The 16516-nt window shown below is 43.7% G+C and overlaps 1 protein-coding gene across 13 annotated transcripts in view; it reads left to right on the top strand.

Annotated features, from left to right (window-relative positions):
- ATXN1 (ataxin 1) overlaps window positions 1–16516 on the top strand; it is a 402928-nt gene that overhangs the window by 108349 nt on the left and 278063 nt on the right. For all 13 annotated transcript variants that reach the window (XM_070456167.1, XM_070456166.1, XM_070456168.1 and 10 more), the window contains one exon: window positions 2014–2139. The gene's annotated coding sequence lies outside the window, so the exon portion shown is untranslated. The remainder of the gene's footprint in view (window positions 1–2013; window positions 2140–16516) is intronic.

The following is a 16516-nucleotide window of genomic DNA, read 5'->3' as shown; positions in this document are numbered from 1 at the left end:
TTCGAAGCCAGAGATAGGGCCCTGAGCTAATAATGGAGACTTATCACCTCTCCCAGATCACTTGACTCTGCTTGGTGACAAGAATATAATCCAGAAATGAATTTCTTTACACAAAAATAAAACAGAAAAAGAGAAAGAATACTATGAGAAAGTACTGTGCCTCTGGTAAACTTTTCAAAGCAACATATTACATTGTATTCAGTGACATTATTATGCCCATTAAGAGTCAGAGGGCATGAGTGATTAAACCCAGAGTCTAGTCAAGGCCCAAATTAACTTGCTGGGTGACTTTAAGAGGTCCTTCACCCTCTCTGGGCCAGCAGCTTTATTTGCAGAAGAATCTTGGACTAGATGACAAAGACACTTCTAGTTCTAAAATACCAGTACATAAAGCTGGTAACAAGAGAATTGCAGCAGTTTATTTTTAGTAAAAGAAGATTGATACCAGCCAGTAACTCTCAGTGGGTTTGCTTAAATCCTCCTCTCTTCCAAATTCTGTTTTTACCAAAACGGTAAACTGAAGACAGTTTGTCATGCTTTGAACTTCCTGGCTCATGTTGATTTGTATCAATATGTTACTGTTACACATTTGAGTGGGAGCTGAGTTACATTTCATGAAAACTGCTCAGAAAACTAATAAAATCGTTACAACCTCACTTTCAGTGGGTATTGATAGCATCAAGAAAAATAAAAGAGCTTTGGCCATTTTCAGGCATTTGCTCTTCCAGCTAGACTGAAAATATAATGGCCTTACACTCAACTCACTTGTTTAAACATTAACCAAAGTGGCTTTCTCCTCCTCAAAATGTTGAAGTGCCAACATAAATTTAACCAGCAGTCCACACCCCCCACCCAAGTCCTCTTAAAAAACATTGAGTATTCTATAAAGTAATAGCTTCAGAAGGCTTTCAAGGAATTGATTATTCACACAGCAGCCTAGTGAGGTGCAAAACGTGTATACTGTCTCTTACAACTGGGTCAGTGCGTGGTGAGCTCCTTGATTCAGGACCTTTGGAGATGCATAGAGGCTTTCCAGTTACAAGTGGGGTGCAGTCACCATAGTTAGAGAACGGGGTGACAGCCTTCCAGTGGGCTTTCAGAATCGATGCGGAAGAGCTCAGAAAAGCCTCAGAAAGGGTGCAGACATCTTTTGAGGATCATTTCCAGGCTCTCAAATGGTCATTGTCAAAGAACAAAGGGGGGGGGGGGGTTGACTAAGCATCCGAAGAAGCTTGAACAGCACCCTGTGACCAGTGAGCCTTGGAAGCTCACAGCCCAGTGGAGAACTTTTCAGAGTGACTTGTCACACACAGTTCTAATGTGTGGGCTTTATCAGCTGCTCTGAGTGGGGGTTAAGAGGCATGCATATTTTACCCATTCATTATATATTCAGTGTGTGAAGTAAATGCCTCTTTCCAGCTTGGGTGGAGGTTATTTGTCACGATAGACCAAGTCAGAACGAAAGCCCATCAATTACCTGTTTGGAGCACAAAATGGAAAAAGTCCTTTCTCTCACACGTTGCCATTTCTGTTTAATCCTAGTAGTTCTTCGTTGAAAACTACTAATATTAGCTCCTTCAGTTTGAGTCTTTCATGGGCAGAATCAGATGAATTTTAATTCAAAACATAACTTTCTCTACTTTCTGCCCTCGAGAACTGCACGTCAGTATCTCTATTTCAACATCACGAATTCTTTAATTTCTTATTTCAGTTAGTAAACTTGAAATCTTGCAAGCACATTACCAGTGGTAAGTGTCTTAAGATGCAGCATCTAACAAGTAGGGACTTTGTTGTCTTCCCCCTCAACCCCAACCCTCCCTGTCACCGGCATTTCAAAGTACCATATGGAGATGGGTTGTGCGATAGATTCGTTCTGGTAATTAACATGCTTGTTTGAGGTTATAAAATATACATCTGAGAAAGGCCAGGGATTTCCCCCTGAATATCAACGAACTGCTTGAAGTGGCATTTATTTTTCATTCTGACTTGGTGTTGTGTTTTGTTTTACTGCAGCAGTCTGGAGCAAAATGAGAGAGCTGATGTTGAGGCCTCCCAAGTGGTGCTGCTACAGACCATGAACAAGAGAGGAAGAGGAGACCTCGGTCTGCACGGACGATCCTGAAATGCAAATGGTCTTGGGTAAGTCATCCGAAGGGCTTGGCATCCATCAGCAGTAAATTTCATCCATCATTGTTGGTTTGGTGTCCCAGGACATCTTATTCAAGTTCTCTACAACCCGAGCAACAGGATGTTGAGGAGATGTTGATCAAGTGCCAGAGAGCCGAAAGAACAATGAAGTTGACTTAGCGTGTTCATTTCTGAAATTTGCAGAAGAGTAGGATTTGAGCGGAATGCATTGGTGGTTTTAGGAAAGACCAGGAAGAGCCCAACTAAACACATAGGCAACAAACTTTATCTTCCATGTATTGCATTTCACTGGAGAGAATATTGGATTAATCACATGAGAGACAATAGATTCAGTCTAGTGGCACATTTGTTATCCTTTAAATGAAGTATTGGGATGAGCAAGGTGAGAGGCATTGTGAGTTTCCAGAGCCTATTCAACAGGATCTATTGTGAACCTTTTAAAAATATATATATATTTATTTATTTGGCTGCGTTGGGCCTTAGTTGTAGCATGTGGGGTTCTTGTTGTGTCATGCAGGGTCTTGTGTTGGCTCAGTAGTTGTAGCACAAGGACTTAGTTGCTCTAGAGGCATGTGGGATCTTAGTCCTCCGACCAGGCATCAAGTCTGCATCCCCTGCATGGAAGGTGGATTTTTAACTACTGAGCCACCAGGGAAGTCCCTATTGTGAACCTTTTAACTAAACATGGTGTCCTGGAACGACAGTCTTGATTTGGGGGTAGGTGGGGCGGTGGAATGCAAATTTGCCAAGCTATAAATAAATAATAAATTCCAAACTCAACACCAAAATAATGTGGACTTCCAAGGAAGTTTTATCAGCCTACTTCAATGTATTTCTTGGAAACAAAGGCCTCAGATGGAAGCCCAGTTCTGCTCACATATCTTGGTGACCTCGGACCACTTATCCACCCTCTTGGAATGAGTCACCTGTAAAAGCACCACTGTCTTGAGGGTGTCCAGGGTGGCTTGCAAATGTGAAATTCCACGGTTCACTCTAGTGAAGTTAATGAAATAATTATACCTTTTGATTCTTGCTTCTCTGAATTTATGGTGTGCCCTTGGGAAGTCGTCATTGGCAGGGGGCTCATTGGACCAGCCGCTGCGAAGAAACGGGTGCAGGCACCAGGGGTTGCTCCTTCCTTCTGTTTGGTGACACAGCCCTTTGGACAAGCAGGCTTTGCAGTGTCTGGCTCATAATTTATTCCTTTGCAGCACTAAAGAAAACATGGCATAGTGTTTTATGAATATAATATTAGAATAAATAAGATAGGTTGCTTTTGAATTCTTATCCTCTATTTTTTCTCTTGGGGATCTAACTTCTTCCTTCTCTGTGCTCGATGTCACTGTGTCATGGGTTTTCTGTCAGTCCTTTAACCCCGAAGAGCCCCAAACTTTGTTTCACGTTGAATGGAATTTATGATTTCTCTTTCTTACTCGGTATCCCTTATTCTGAAGCAGAGCTGTGAATGACACGTTAAATGATGTTCACATGTCACTCTTGTTAGCAGCTGGCTGGCTGTCAGCCTCAGAGTGGTGCATTATTTGGGTTTCATAACAGCATTTTTTTTCTCTTACAAATGTTAAATTACGAAGTGCAGGAAACCACATGAATGTGGCAGAATGAAAAAATGCAAACACAGTGTTAGCTGGAGATGCCAGTTTTATGATTTTCCTGGTGACCGTCTCCTCCTGCAGTCGATGTACGAAGCCTCTCTACCTGTTCCGTGGTGGCCTTGTAGCCCCTTCTCCGTCTTCTATTATGCCTTGTGCTGCTGAACAGAGGGGTTGGGTTAAGATGATTGCATGGGGCTGTCTCTTTTTATTCAAGTCCTTCCTGACCACCAAGCCTGGCTCACACTCAGAATGTCTACCCTGAATCCTCAGGACCTAACGACTGACTTCTCCTTATGAACTCCTGTACCAATGACAGCCTGCATCTTAAAAAAAAATTTTTTTTTAAATCCTTGGCTGTGCACCACTGTGTGCATTGTAGACTTGAGGACAGGAATCAGGTCATAGCCCAGTGGTTCTCAAAGGTGGTCCAAGCCCCAGCACCCCCTGCAGCAGAATCGCCGGGATGTGTGTATTAAAGCTGCAGATTTAGCAACACGGGGCTCGATGAGTCACAATTTCTGAGGGTGCTGAGCCCAGGAAACTCCTCGCAGAGAGCTCTTCCGCACTGAGGTGTGCGAGTAACTCTCTGAGGCTACTTCATCCTCCTCTTGGTCTCCTTGCCCGCAGCAGAGGGTCCAGATCTGAGCACATCTTAATGTGCCCAGGAAATACTTGCTCGTTGATCTGAGCAGTGTCAAACCGTTGAGGGTTGTGATCGCTCTTCTATCTCCTGACCTTATCAGGATGTGGAGTCAGCGTATTCTCTGAACCCCTGAGAAACCCCTTTATGTCTAAATGTGTGAAATGCTCCCCTAGGTCAGCGGCTCCTTTAGAAACCTGGTTATGTCTCTTGCTGTGTTACCGCTGACTCTTGACTGTTCCCTGGTAATGACAGGAACCCTAACCCCACGTCTCACAGAGCAGAAATATCAGCTGTGGGTGCAGGACTAGAGGGAGCCGATAGGATGGGAGAAGAACGGGAGGGAGGCATGGTGCTCTGTCACTTGGATGCTGTATCCTTGGTTCCCAGAGCCTCCTCTGCTTCTGTGGCCATTCGTTCTGAATGCTGTTACTTTGAGCTGCTCGGCTCACAGGTTGTCCGTTTGGGTGGCAGGAGAGCGGTCCCATTGCTGGAAGGATAAAGCTGAGCTGCAGCGGACACAGAGTCAATGCACCCGCAGTGGTGGTGGCAGATTCAGGATCTGACTCTCACTTTGACAGATGGTGATGGTGATGCTTGACCCTCTCCTTCCCTCTTCCACCTCCAGCCCAGCCTTGGGTGATCCAGAAGAGATGTGGTGTTTGCTTTTGGGGCGTCTCCTGCAGGGCTTTGATGGAGGATCCACAACCGGCAGAGCATCGGACAGCTAGTTCAAGTCAGAAACTAAACCAAAGAACTCACAGAAGTCTGGCTGGCCGAGGAGGGAACAAGTAGGGGAATCAGGAAATTTATTAGCTGCCAAGATAACCACTACCCCAGGCACCAAACACTTTCTGCAGCCTTTCTTTTGACTCTTGCTTTGTCTCGGTTTTTCCTAGCACAGTTGTGCCAAAGCTGACTTAAGCTTGTGTTAAGAGTACATTTGAGCCTGGGGACAGGAAAGCATCTTCTTCTGGGTCTCCACCTAACCTCAGCTGCTGGGGGTTTGGTAAGCAGAGAGTCGACCAGCGTGGATGGGGCTTTTTCTCAGATTCTCAGTTAAGGGAAGGAAAGAAATGCATGGGTTTCCAAAGCAGTGTTAAGGGCAAAAGAGGCTTTTTAATATATGCTTCGTGGAGACCTGACTCGATTTTCCTCTGTGTGACCTCTTCCAGATATAAGTTACTGATATAAGCATCTTCGAGCCTTTGTTAAAGGCTTTACGCGATAACCGGGGAGAAAATTAAAGAAATGATAAAGTGTGTGATTTTCGCAAAACACCAGGTGCTGGCTTTGCTGTTTGGAAGGTCTTTAGCGGTGCCTGGAGTATTTCAAGTAGCTGTCCACAGTTGGAAAAGAGAAAAACTGCTTTTAAAAGAGCATGTGTCTCGCTAGAAACTATGTCACTTGTGCTGCTTAGCACGAGGCAGGCTTGAGAATTGCAGGGTTTCCGAATGGCCTCCTAACCCCTGGGCCCTGCTTCTGGAAGGCAGGTGGAAGGAAAGAGCAAGCTCAGCACCCTCCCTGAAGACCATGGTCGGAAAGCTCTCAGAATATGTTCTAGTTCAGAGGAGCTAGTTACCCTCTGCGTCCCTGAGCCGCTGGGCGGTAAAGCGGCACCAGGCATGCCTTCGATGAGATGTGTTACAACTCGCTCTTCTCCTGATACCATCACGGGCTAATAATTACATCAGCCCTTCAGAGCAGCTGTGTGGTTTGGTCTAACTGTGAGTGAAACCACACCAGTTCAGGAAACGCAGTGAATTGTCTTGTAATAGGCGTCATCAAAGCTCACGTTGATTGCCTTGGAAGGTACCCTTCCTTGGTGACAGTTTGAGAGCTTTGAAGGGAGGTGTTTGCTCTAGCCTCAAAAGAAGTTAGAATTAAACGGCCACGTTTGCACACTGTCGGAGTGAAAACTGAAACTCACCCATGTTGGTTCCTGCACGCGCGCGCCCTGAAGGCTTCACTGCTTCGTGGCATCATTATCAGCTCCGCTCAAATGACTAACATTGTTCCCCTTTCTCCGCAGAGTTTAAGGTCACTGACTTCCAACTCCCCCCGATGGCTCTGATTTGAATATTCCAAAGGTGTCTTCACCTTGAGTCTAAACCTGTACCTGTCACTCTCCTGTCTCCCTTTATGGGTTCTTTGTTTAGAGAAACAAGGTCACCAACCGGCTAGTCACTGAGGCCGGTCACCTCCTCCTCTTCCTGTGTGTCATGTCTTGACCACATGCTGTAGTTTTGCCTCTTAAATAGATTACAGACTAGCCACTCTCCTCCTTTCCTCACCTAAGTTCTCTTTCAGGCTGTTAGCATCACTTGCCTGGACCAGGGCAGCCACTTCCAAAGAGTATTCTGCCTTTTTTTTTTTAAGGTTTATTTTACTTTTTAGCTGTGCTGGGTCTTCGTTGCTGTGCGTGGACTTCCTCCCGTTGCTGTGAGCTGGGGCTACTAGCTGCCGTGCACGGGCTTCTCATTGCAGTGGCTTTTCTTGTGTTGTAGCACCGGCTCTAGGCACTCAGGCTTTGGTAGTTGTATCGTGTGGACTCAGTAGTTGGGGTGGTGGGCCCAGTCACTCCATAGCATGTGGGATCTTCCCGGACCAGGGATTAAACTGATGTCCCTTGCGTGACAAGGCGGATTCTTAACCACTGGACCCCCAGGGAAGCCCCGAAAGAGTATTCTTGCCTCCAGTCTTTCCTTTCTGTATTCCATTCATCCTACTATTTTGAGCATTACCATCTTAAAGAAAAGGATCAGACTGAATTATTCCTGAAAACCCTTGACAGTGTGTGGAAGTACAGAAGACTGGTTTCTAATACAATGTTAAGCGTAAAATTCGTAATTTAAAATTGCATACGCATATTGGTCACAAAGTCATGATGGGAATGGGTGCCTGTCAACAAAGACTATAAGTGAATAAAGCAAACAGGAAAGATGTTTGCAGCGTGAGAGTGATCGGTACTTCTTTCTTTAAAAAAAGCTCTCTTGGTATTTTTCATAGTAATGAATGAATAGGATGAAATGAAAGGAAAAATTTAAAGCATTTTCATTAGCTTTTTCTTCCCTGTGAGATAATGTGAATTTCATCGCATGATATTTGAGACCCCCTTGGAGCGACTTCACTTTCACTTTTCACTTTCATGCATTGGAGAAGGAAATGGCAACCCATTTCAGTGTTCTTGCCTGGAGAATCCCAGGGACGGCGGAACCTGGGGGGCTGCTGTCTATGGGGTCGCACAGAGTCGGACACGACTGAAGCGACTTAGCAGCAGCAGCAGGAACTCATTATCAGCTCAGTGTTTAAACCTCATCTGCCACCCCTCGCATCTCTCCACACACTTCTCTCTACTCTGAACATGCTGTGTATTTTAATAACCACGCCTTTCTTCACGTTGGTTCTTCTGCGTGAAATTCTGTTTCTCTACCCAGTGGACTCCTGTTTCATTGAGGCAAATAGAAATGTCCCCTCTTCCTTCTCCATGTCCTGCAGCTCTTTGTTTACATAGCTATCTCTGTGGGTGGCTCATGACGGTAGAGATTGGTTTATTTTAAACCTTGTATTCCAAGTATTAAGCCCATTCTGCCACATAATTTAGCTCAGTGCATATTTATGGAAGGTGAGAAGAAAAGAAAGAATTCATTTTTGAATATACAAGTAACCCTTCAGGTGAGATGTAACATTTTTCAGATAAGCTCAGTGCTAATTACCTTGTTATAGAAATGATATAAAGGAAATGTTTTGGTTAAATAATTTTTACAAAAGTTGTTGGATTCAGCATCAGACCATTTTCATTAAAGAAATAGGGTGGATCTTTGGTATTTGAAAATTCTAACATCAGGGAGGATCATGTCAGCTTCTCAGTAGCCATATCTGTGAAGTTACTAGAAATTGCTTTTTTTAAAAAAAAAACTGTATTATGTCATGAAAAATCATATCAGCCAAATCATAAATCCAAAGAAATAACACATCCAGTGCTGGCAACGTACTATGAATAGGTGGTATTTTTTCCTAAGGGAATTTAAAAAGCCAAGAGTGGATAGCAGGAAAGCATTGATGTAACATTTTCAATTCTGAAAGGCTATTCTGCTCTGGAAATATACTTGTTACTATTTTTTCATTTCTAAGAATTCTATTTGGTTAAAATATCAAAGGAGAAAAAATATCTTGGCTTAAATAGAATGAAAAGTCATCTTCAAAATTAATTTGACATCCTCAAAATTTCTTTTTCAAATGGGGGAGTAGAATGGTTTTTTTAGTGTCACGTGTTAAAAATGCCACTAAAACCATCATCATTGGCACTTGTTTGCAAGGAATTCAGAATGGGATTTGTTGGAGATGAATGTGTGAGGCATGTTACACATCTTTTTAAAGAATATTTTGTCATCAGGGTAAGAATGTTTAATACTGTATATTATTTTATAACATAATTTTTCTTATTAATGTTTTAGTTACAGTCAGTAAGCTGGGAATAGAGAATTTCAATTTGAGGTTTGCCAGGTTTTTTTTTAAAAAAAGGAACCAAAATATTTTCATTAATATTGAATAAGTGATATAGCTGTCTACATAAAAGTCCAAGAGGATCTATAGACAAAACTATTAGAATTAACGAGTTCTTCAGCAAGATTGATATTTGCCAGTTTTTTTTTCTTTGCATGCTATTCTTACCCAGCTTTCTGTTTTCTTGTATATAAAATTATGCTAAAAGTTGAGCCAGCGTTAGATGAGCAGATTTTAAGAAATTGGCCAGTCAACAACGTTGGCTACTGATGAGATGCGTTAAACACCACATCACTTCTCAGCCTTGCATGTGAGTTGATCTTTGCTTGCCACAGTGAAGAAACCTTTACTGAATTTTCTTCTTTTCCTGTCCTGAGCATCGCGTTCATGTGAAAGCCAGACCCTTCGGCTCTCTAGAAGACGCATTAAGAAACAGACCAGGGCTTAGGTGGATGAATGCACAGTGTTGGTTATTCTCTGGTGCACTTGGCAACAGGGCTGCGGCCTTGCGCAGTGACTGCTCCGGTTCATTTAGCAGGAGGTACTGACTGTCGAATTGCCCTTTTGTGAGAGCCAGTACTCGAAAGCATCCTAACTACCTTGTGACAGAAACTCCAGTAGGCAACAGACAACTGTACGTTTCATTACAGCTTCGGGTGCTCCTTGGGGTGGTAGGTGCTTATCTTGAACTGCCCTCTGCAGACCACGAGTGTGGGTCCACCGGCTGATCCTGTGGCCCCAGTTCCCTGAGGTGGTTTAGTGTTGGTGCGTGCACGCGGAGGAGTCTGCAAGCTAGAGTAGCCCAATCAGAAAGTCCGTTCCTGAGACTTTAAGGATCTCAGTACAGAACAGGACACCTTGATGGATCTAAAGTTTTAAAACCCAGCCCTGAGAGAACTGATTACGGTCCTTAGAGGTTTTTTAAAATAGGACATAATAAATTGCTATAATGCTGTTGGCAAACAATGTCATGCAGCGTAAGAGCAGAGGTTCTTGAGACAAAGTGCCCGAGTCTGAATACAAATCTGCCCCTAACCAGCTGTGTCATGTTCAGCAAGTTCCTTAACCTCCTTGGGTCTTGGTTCATCCATCCGTGGACTAGGAGAAATTACGCAGCATCTATCAGAGTTGTGAGAATGAAATGAAAAGTTAAAGCTGTGACAAAATGTTAGCTGTTATTATCATGTCGGGCTTTCCTGGTGGTTCAGTGGTGCAGAATCTGCCCGCCAATGCAGGAGATGTGGGTTCAAGCCCTGGGTGGGGATGATCTCCTGGAGAAGGAAATGGCAACCCTCTTCAGTCTTCTTGCCTGGAGAATTCCATGGGCAGAGTGGCCTGGAGGGCTACAGCCCATGGGGTCACAAAGAGTTGGAGATGACTTAGTGACTAAACAATGTCATCATGTTACTGTCAATGGTATTCAGTTGGACTGGTCCTCATTTGGTAATCAAACTTTTCCAACCTTTGCCTTCCTTCAAACTGAGTTTATGAATTTATGATTAGTTACGGAAGGGGAAACTATGAGTGAGTTCAGTTAGGGAAGGTGAGGAAATGCTGTGAGAAAACAGAGAAGTGACAGACTTGGTCTCCTTGCTGGTGGTGAGGATCTGGAGGAGGCATTCTGAGCCCGACATGGAAGCGAGCTAGGATCCCAGATGGCAGAGGTAAGAAGGGACGGGCCTTGTGTGCCAGAGGAACCCCAGGGACTGCTTTGGGTCCAGGGTAAGGTATGTGAGGTGCAATAATGAGAGCTTAGGAGGAAAGAGGCTGATTTAATAATGATGATGATGATACTAATTAATGTGAATTACTAATTGAATAGCCACCTTACACCAGCCTGTGCCATTCATTGGTGCTTTACATAAATTAGCTCTGATCACAATTCCCTGCAACGTAGGTATCCCCATTTTACAGATGAACAATTGAATTACTCTCATATTAAGGTCAGAATATATTCTGAAATGGTGGAGAGCCACTGAAGGTCTGGGGATGGGAGAGGGTCGTGATCAGACTTAGCCAAGATTTACTTATCTGCTGTTAAGACTCAAAGTTTCTCAAAATTAAAGACATGTCTTACCTGCCCTGTGTTGCTTGTGAGCAATAGCAGTAACCCTTTAAAATGGTGGATATCCCATAAATACTAGTAGAGTCTTTTTTAAAAGCTTCCTCAGCAAAACCTGGGAGACACATTTTGTACATTTTCCCCTTTAAGGAGAAAATTAATTTAAGAATACTTTATACATCGATTTCTTTGTGTCTGTACCTGTTTCATCTCATCTGATCCTCACATGCACACACACAAAATTGAAGGACAATGGGTGTGACTTTTCCATTCAAATTATATGTTATTATAAAGGATGAGGTTATTGGTGTTGAAGGGTATCACATGGGCTTGTAGGAATAAAGCTAGCATTCCAACCATGGTCTCTCCCCGACCCCCTGCCTGTACCCTGCCATCACCCCCTACCTCTTTCAAACACTTCTGATTTCCAATCTCCACTCGGGTGGTTTCTTCCACTGGTTTAAGGGCACTTGGCTTGCACTCTGCTGCTTTCAGAGAAACTAGAGCCCTCCAAGGACCTAATCTACTTGGTTGGAGTTGATGAGAAAGGGATTATTTTCAACTGTCTTCAGGACCAGCATCCTTTTTCAGTGATACTGGGAGGTCATCAAATTAGCCACTTGTGTAAGGGCCTGTTCCCTGTGTTGGGCGGTCATGTAGACGGAACTTGCTCTTCATAGTAAAACAGAGTTTGGGAGTGAGTACATTGCAGGAACGCTAAATGCTCTGCTTCTTCTGCCTGTTTGAAACCAAACTTAGGATACTAAGAAACACTTAGTAATGGGCACAGAGTGCCGTTTGCTTCCAAATGCCGTCTGGAACTTGGAGTGACATTTAGTGAAAGGGGAAGTTCAGTTCCGACCATCAAAGGTCATGGCCAGTGAACCTACAAGCGCATACTGTACAAATTCAACCCAAATCTGTATTTATTAAGTTGACAAATTTTGGAGTGCTTGTCTGCTCTATGAAATTGAGTAAGAGCCTGCAAAAGATCAGATCCGCTTAATGCATTTAAATCAGGACTTCTGAATGCTTGGCTCCCATGCTGGTGCCAATGTTCAGAGGCTTATCTCAGCTGCAGCTGTCCCCCGCTTTGCAGGAGTGGTGAGCATCCACACTGGCCTCATCCCTTCCCTTGCCTGTCCTACCCTCATCCACTTGAGAGAGTCAGGGAAGCAGCAGCACTGTCTCCTGGGAACCCAGCCATAAATCCAGCATGTGTCCTGAATTTTATGTTTAAATATGAGATATATATATTTATTATATATATATATATATATATTATAGGGCTTCCCAGGTGGCGCCAGTGGTAAAGAACCCACCTGCCATGCAAGAGAGAGGTAAGAGAGGTGGGTTTGATCCCTGGGTTGGGAAGATCCCTGGAGGAGGGCATGGCAATCCATTCCAGTATTCATGCCTGCAGAATCCTGTGGACAGAGGAGCCTGGCTACAGTCCATAGGTTGCACAGAGTTAGACACAACTGAAGCAACTTCGCACACACACATATATACATGTAATTGCAGTAAGTATATATAACACAAAATTGGCCACTTTAACCAATTTTAAGTGTAACGACTCAGTGGTATTAAGTGCATTCACAATATTGTGCAGCCATCGGCACTGTTCATTTCCAGAGCTCTTTCATCTCCCCAAACAGAAAGTCGGTACCTATTAAGCGTGAACTCCCCGTTCCTTCCTCTCCCAGCCCCTAGTGCCCTCTACTCTACTTCCACCTCTAAGAGTTGGCCGACTTTGGGTACCACGTCTACCTGGAATCATATAATATTTGTCCTTTTGTGTCTGGCCCTTAGTTTAATTTTTAACACGGTGTTTCAAGCATACTTTTCTTGTGTATTTGTTTGCAATCTTATATTGTATCAATAATCATCCACAAGATATAAGTCTCATTCTAATTTCACAAACTAGGTCCTGTGAGAATATGGGTAAAAGAAGATTTGGGAAATTGTTTTTCTCATTAGTAACTGAAGAAAATGACATTTCTAAGACAAAATTCAATTCCTGTTGGGTAGTTAGTTTCACGTTCCCTCTTGATTCTTTCTCACTTTGGTTTTAGCCCCTTTTTGGCTTAAATTCTTTGCAGAATTTCCTCAAGCAGGCTTGCATTTCTGTACTACCTACTAAGAAGGGTTCAGAATTTTTTAGATTTCATCTTTTGACGGACGTGCCTTTTCTTCTTTTGGGCGATTTTTAAATGAATCATTCTGTCTACCTGCCTCTGTCCAACAACAGGCAGAAACATGTGAATCATGCTGCTGTTGGAAAATTGGTGAATCATTGCCTTCCACTTGCGGTGATAATTACGCAAAGTAGAAGTATTCCTTTTTGCACAGAAGCAGAAGCAGTGTCATTTTACTGCAGCAATGAGATTGTAGTAGAGGTGAACATAATTCTTCTTCTATTTACATCTTTAATAAGCCACAATTAAAAGTAGTGAGTTGGCGTGGCGGAGCGATCGTGTTATTTTCAGATTTCTATTCTAGCCACCGCTGCTGATCTAAGCGACACTCCACTGGCACCCTGGAGCTCCGAGAGCCTGAACAAAGAAAGCCCGGAAGGGGCTAATCTACTTCCTGAAAGTTAATGGAACAGGAATGACCTTCTGCTGGCCTAAGGTGGACATTTGCCTCAAATCCCAGAAGCCTGTGATTCTCGAATCTTCTTTCAGGGTACATGTTTTTCTTATGGTGAAAAAGAGCTCTATGGATTGATTTCATGCTGAGGCGCTCAGAGTTTTTCTCTCTTCTCCTTTTCTCCGGCCATAACTAAGAGGCTATAATAGAAGACTCTCCCTGCCCTGGGTTCCCAGTGTGGGGCGGAGGCGGAAAACCATGTGTTGCAAATGGTCATTTCCCCAGCTTCGCCTGAGCCCCAACCTAAGCTCATTGATTTCAGGGGTGCCGTTCCAACCCACGCCGTCCACATTTAATTGTAACCACTGTGTTTAGCTACACGGTGACTCTGGTCCAAGATACTCTCTTAGGTACCTTTAGGTGAGTTTCCAGACAGTAGGCATGGCTGCCCAATCCATTACTGTGGACGGCAGGTTTTCCTGCCGGTAGGAAAGCTGCATACTGGAATTCACTTAGCAGCTTGTCTAAAACACACTGTGTAAACATTTCTCCCATGGCCACCTGAACTCAGCAAAAATGTGTGCTAAAGTATTTACGATACACTTGATGCTGAAAGAGGACTGTAATGAACGATGTAGAACTTGGCCTCTGACAGGCGCCCCCCACCCTGAGTTGCTCGAATACACGTGAGTGTGTTATGGACCAGGCACAGCTGTCTGCAAGCTAATACCACTTCAAGTTCAAAGTGTCTCACTTGTACAGACCCCGTCTAAGGCCCAGTATCGAACTTTATGCGGATAATTTTGTGAACTCTTTGTTTAAAGACCCACTCCTGTCCCTATTCACCCCTCCATCCCTTATCTAACTTTATCAGCTTCAGACCCCAAACACTAGATCCTCCTCTTGATTAGGAATGTATACACATGCCTATCTGTGTGCATGTGATCAGTTGTATCCAACTCTTTGTGACCCCGTAAACTGTAGCCCGCCAGGCTCCTCTGTCCATGGAACTTTCCAGACAAGAATACTGAAGTTGGTTGCCATTTCCTCCTACAGGGGATCTTCCCACCCCAGGAAGATCAAACCCACATCTGCATTAGCAGGTGGATCCTTTACCAGTGATCCACCTGGGAAGCCCAAAGTTCTGTGTTCATGCATGTGCCTATGTGTATGTGTATATTAATTAAATATATTCATTTCTCCTTCACACTAGTATATGAAATTACCCTGAATCTGCCAGGCCACATAGTAGGACAGTGAAGAGGCTGGGCATAGTCTGTAGTGTCTTCACCAGTTGTTTCCAAGGAAATTTACATCTTGGCCACTAAGCAAATAATAATGCATTTAACTGATAGGAACTGTTCCTGAGTTTCCCAAACGGATGACTAACAGTTATGATTCATATATTCCTGGGAGTCTCCCTCCCCCCAGCTTGCCATTTGCCTGGAGTATGTACAGTATATCAGAGTTTCTTAGGAGTTTAGTAAAACTGAACTATATACCTTCTTCTCTTTTCCCCATGCCACCTAAAGAAAATTTAATTTAATGGCTATTTTGCAAAATGTTTTTTTTTTCCCCTAGCTTGACATGGTTAGTTGAAGGTAAATTATTCTCCCTGCTAAGCAGTTTCTTGTTCCAGGTAACTTTGATTTGAGAAGCAGCTGTTGATTTCTAGTGTGCTAAATTCGTTTCTTTCTTTGAGTTCTTTTATTGTTCCCAGTCTGTTGTTAGGAGTAAAACAGCTAATTTAGTTTAGATTATTTTTTTAATGCCTCTGGCATTCAAAGTATGATATTTCCTGCTGAACTAGCATTGTCATGGCCTGAGAGAAAAAGACCCCAGCAAAATATAACCTATTAAAAAAAAAAAGAATTAAGTATTGTGTTGGCCAAAAAATTTGTTTGGATTTTTTTAATGGAGAAACCCAAATGAACTTTTTGGCCAATCCAAATCTGTCTGTAAGAAAAGTTTTAAATCAGTTCATGATATTATTGATTAGCCATTTAACTTGCTTATTATTCAGAAATCTTAGGGAGATGTGATGTCTTGGACTACTACGTGTGAACAGCAGTTGGTATGGGCAGGAGGTCCCTATGTGTGATGCAGAGAAGGGGGACCACGGAGTAGAAACAGCCGAATCGTTTAGTCCTCCCAGAGCAAGGATGCCTGTTTCAGTGGCCTACTTGACAACGCAGCTTATCGTCATGACTTAGCAATCTCTAAGTCTGGGAAGGGCTGGGAATGGAAGCAGCAAGCAGGCAGGGTGCTGCAGAGTTGGAAACCAGGTTGCTTTGGGAAGAGGGCACTGGTCACAGTCCAGGTCTTGATTCTTGCTCAGTTCTTGCCCCTACTGTTGTGACCTTTGGAAAATGACTAACCTCTCCAGAACAATCTCCTCCTCTATAGAGGGGAGGTCAGTAGGAGCCTGGATAGTTCTGGGAGGTTGCCTTGGCCTGGGACAGTCTGTATCTGAAGGTTAAGAGAGACAAGAGACTTCGCAGAGAAAGTCTCTGTGAAGCAGGTGGAAGCGAAGCAGGTGGCAGGCAGGCAGAAACGGAGAGGGTGGTCTAGAACATGGGGTGGAAATACTGTCCGTGTAAATTCAGGTGGATGTCTGTCTCCAGGGGCAGGAGAACTGAGCACTGCTGGGGTTAGGGTTGGGACCTGGGCTACCTTACTCACGCCTGGAAAACACCTTTCAGGGAACTGTATTTCTCTTGCACGGGAGATGCTCCTTCCCTTCCCCCAGCACATGAGGCTGAGCTTTGTCCCTGTGCCCAGGACTGGGTGGCTCCCGTGCCACCTTCTCACTTTTTCTTCAGTCTTTATCTTCAGGATGCTTCTGGAGATGTCTGGGGGCCCTAGTAGACCTTTTTTCTTATTCCAAATCCTTCTTACAATTCATTTCCCTGAAGACTCAGGAGTATTTATGTATGTTGCCACTGTCCTCCTTAA

Source organism: Odocoileus virginianus, chromosome 27 (genome assembly GCF_023699985.2).
Source record: "Odocoileus virginianus isolate 20LAN1187 ecotype Illinois chromosome 27, Ovbor_1.2, whole genome shotgun sequence".
NCBI lineage: Eukaryota > Metazoa > Chordata > Mammalia > Artiodactyla > Cervidae > Odocoileus > Odocoileus virginianus.
This window is presented reverse-complemented; position numbering and strand designations above follow the sequence as displayed.